Source organism: Octodon degus, unplaced genomic scaffold (assembly GCF_000260255.1).
Source record: "Octodon degus isolate 3935 unplaced genomic scaffold, OctDeg1.0 scaffold00099, whole genome shotgun sequence".
Classification (NCBI taxonomy): domain Eukaryota; kingdom Metazoa; phylum Chordata; class Mammalia; order Rodentia; family Octodontidae; genus Octodon; species Octodon degus.
The window spans coordinates 10111011-10115060 of record NW_004524675.1 but is presented as its reverse complement, the minus strand read 5'-3'; positions in this window follow the sequence as shown (position 1 = coordinate 10115060).

The following is a 4050-nucleotide window of genomic DNA, read 5'->3' as shown; positions in this document are numbered from 1 at the left end:
GCTCTCCACACACTTACCGCACCTGGGCTAGGACTGGGTCTGGGGGCTCCCGGAACTCGGCAGAAAATCCTACTCTGCGGGCGGGGTGGGGGAGGCACTGTGGAGTGGTGGTGGGGCGGCCCAAGGGACTGGGAGAGGGTCCGGCCCACTCTGCGCCTGGGCTGGGACTGGTCCCGCCGGCGCAGGGTAGCAGGAAGCTCTCCGTACACTCACCCGACCTGGGCTAGGACTGGGTCTCGGATGGATTGTTTTTATACATTTGATGATTTTAGAGAAATCTCACAAAAGACCTTGAAATTCATGAGGAAGAGTTTTGCTTACCCATAAACCCAGAGAATGACGTACAGAGCTTAGCTCAAATATTAGTAAAGTGCTACCACCTGTGTAATATGAAGAAGTCTGTACCCAGGCTAGGGGTCTTTGATGCTTGGGAGGTCTAGAAAGGTCAGTAAAGGGAATACAGATCTGGACTGGGCCTTGGAGAAAGAAACATAAGAAAATTCCAAGATTAACTTTTGTTTAATATGTCCAATATCTTGACAATTATTCATGATGGACATGTGCTTTCGACTAGATTAGTGGAGTCAAGATACAAAATTGAATCTGGATCTCAAGAATAAGACAAGATTTGGAAAATGCGTTTCTTGTTTCCACAAAGATTTCTTTAATAAGCGTACATGGTAAGATTTTGATGTGTGACTGCAATTATAGTTGTGAGGCCTGCTAATTGTTCTTCTTTGTTGCTTTATTTTGAAATACTTTGTTCAAAGCAGAGGATCTGCCTTGACTCTTTATTTGGCATTATACCTAACAGTAATAGTGGAAATCACACAGTGATGTTTAGACATAAATCCAATCATTATTGTAGGCACTTTAAACAAATGATCTCATTTGTTTTACATAGCGTTTTAGGTAGTTAGTGCTACTTCATCATTTCTATAGACGAAGAAACAGGCTCTGAAGAATGATTCTGGGCCGGGGAGATAGCTCTCAGTAGAATAAGCGCTGTGTAGCAAGCGCAAGGCCCTCAGTTCAATCCCCAGTACAGGAAAAAAAAAAAAAAAAGAGTGATTCTTTTGCAGGAGGGAGCCAGGGTTTAATCCATACATTCTGATTCCAGAGTCCTGATTTAAATCATAACCTAGCTTCTGCCGACCACAGCCATAATCTTAACAAAGTCTATCCCGTGTGAAAAAAATCTCTGCTGTGCTTCCTTCTTACTACTTTCTTTGCCTTTGTTTCCCCTGCCAATCTCTTTCTGGATCTCTTCATAATTTGCTATTCTTCAGCTCTAAATTCATTTTTCACTCTGCAGTCAAAGTAATCTTTTAAAAATGGGAATTGGATTGTTCTTTTCCTGCTCAGAACCTTGTGTGTTTTCTTGTTGCCCTTAGTTACAAATTTTAAATCTCTCCACGTCCTGTGAGACCCTCTACCTCTTCCCTCATGACCCTTTTGCCAGTATTTCCCATGATTACTGAGTGTTGGCCAAGTGATCCTTTTAGCAGATCAAACTCTTGCTTCTCAGGTTCCACAGTGTTGAGCTACCAGTCTCCAACGTACTTGCTTACTAGTCTTAGAGCTAAATGGTGCTCCTTTTCAGGAGCATCCTAAATATCCAACTTATGTGCCTCAGATTATTATCTTCTAGCAACTTCTACATTTCTTTTTAAAAATAGTGTGTTCTTGATTTGAAGTCCTATAAACTACTCATTTTGTCACCAGATTCTAAATTTTATAAGTAATGGAGGGTTACCATGAGTGAACCCTCAAGATTTTATATAATGCCTGTGTGTTCCATAAACATCTGCAGAATGGAAAATGCCATTTTTACATTGCCATTTAGCACTAGCATTATTGCAAAAAGGAAAGGATATTTTGACTTCCAAATCATAGAAATGCTTAATAGAGATTACTTTAAATGGAATAAACATAAATTTATTACCAAGTCCTTACTCATCCTTATGAAAATTCCACTTTCATACTAATGGAAATTTGGTCACATTCTGCCATCAGACTATGAACCTATGTTTTGAAGCCAATGTTTTTTTATTGCATATTATTTTTTTTCTTAAGCTTTCAGATTTTCTTTGTGCATGCATGTGAAGATTCAACAGTATTTGTACTTTTTTACACTAAATGTGGTCTATTTGTGACAGGGATGCTAGTGGTGTCTTGAATATTCATTATTTCCTTCTTTTTAATATTGAAAGTTTTATCTGGGCACATGGATATGCAGCTAAAGACTAAATTTCTGAGCTTTTGTTGCTGCTACACATGACTATGTGAAAGTTATAGCTCATAGTGCATAAAATGAAGTGATAAGGGCAATTTCTGAGTTGTAGCTTTACAAGGGAAGGTTCTTTCTTCTATTTAGTGGGGTAGGAGCTACAGTAGCCATCTTTCCTGTGAGACAGAAGTAGGGTGTTGGGGGTGAAAAGGCAGCGTGATGGAAAAGCTTTGCTTGATGTCATGAAGGTGCACCCCAGCTCTGAACAGTGAGTGATTGAACTCTTTTGTAACGACAGCTAACCTGCTTTCCTAACTTAGGAAATGTCACACACTATGCTTTGCCCTTAGCTTTTCAGTTCTCAGCAGTATTTCTTGGTGTGCTTTCGACCTCACAGGCAATTCTAAGGCAGAAAAAAATCAATGTGTGATGTCTGAGAAAGGCTCACTGGCCACCTGGTGGGCTCTGCAGGGTCAGTGCCTCTCACTTGCCCATCATGAATGTCATCGCTACGCCATGCTTGCCAATGTTCCTACAATGGAGTCTTCATATATTTTTTGGGAAGTTTCTGGGAGCAGAACCAAAACATTTGTAGATGTATTTTAATTTATGTTGAATTTATTAAAGATAACAAACAAAAAATCTTTCATAAGCTTTTACTACCTATTTAATTTTTTTGTAAATCTAGTGATTTTTGTAAAAAAAAACAAACCACATAATTCACTTCTTCGATTAGTTTGCAAGTTGCTATTAACACCACTTACTAACTTAGTGAATCAGTAAGTTTTCTTTATCTACTTTGTGGTATATTTATACACTTATCAAACCTGACTATTCTTAAATATTTTAAAAATATTAATTTTTAGTAAATTATTATATATTTTGGGAAAAGATGACAAACAAAGCTAAGCATTTATATGACTAAGCAGATTTCACAAACTTATTGTTATAAATTAAATTACTCACTGTCTTAAACTTTCAGTTCCTGCTTCCAAATGTAATCAGATCAAATAACCACATCTACATATTGACTTATAAATTAGTCAGATAGATGATTTAAAATTATACTCCAATACTTTAAATAAGGTCAGCATCAAAATAACTCCTGTTTACTGCCCCTCCTCTGTCTTGTTATCTCTCCAATAAAGTCTGTGTTGCACAGGCTGGACTTTACTTCCTACTCTCAACTTGTCCTCCTATCTTATCACTCCAAGGAGCTGGGACCACAATCATGTACCACTGCACTTGATGGCTTATTCTTAAATTTTACTTAGGAATATTATTACTACATGATGGATATATTTATTTATTTATCTTTAATATTTATCTTTTAGGTGCCTTCAAAATTCACTGCCAAATACACACACACACACACACACACACACACACACAATAAGATTTATAATCTTTTTTTTAAAGGTAACTGAGATTTAATCAGTACCTAAATGCCTAAGACTTTTGAAGAATATTACTGTATTACACAAGAATAATTGATGTTAACAAACTTCTTGGCTTACAGAGCAGAGTTTGGGCTTCTGTTACCTATTTTTCCCTAATTACCTATTTAGAACATCAGCACAAACCCAAAGAGGTGCCTGAGAATCTTCAACTTCTAATGTAGCTTGACAATGTGAAATAAAAGTGAATATGCTTGTAAAACAGAACAAATGAAAGGAGAGCTACTTTCATTATATTTATATTTATAAATGTTGGGGTTTGCCTCACTTGATACTTGTTTTCTTCTGCAATTCTTTTTCATCAAGTCAGGAAAGCTGATGACACCACTGATCAGAAGTTCTCTTTCCTTCTTTATTTTTTTT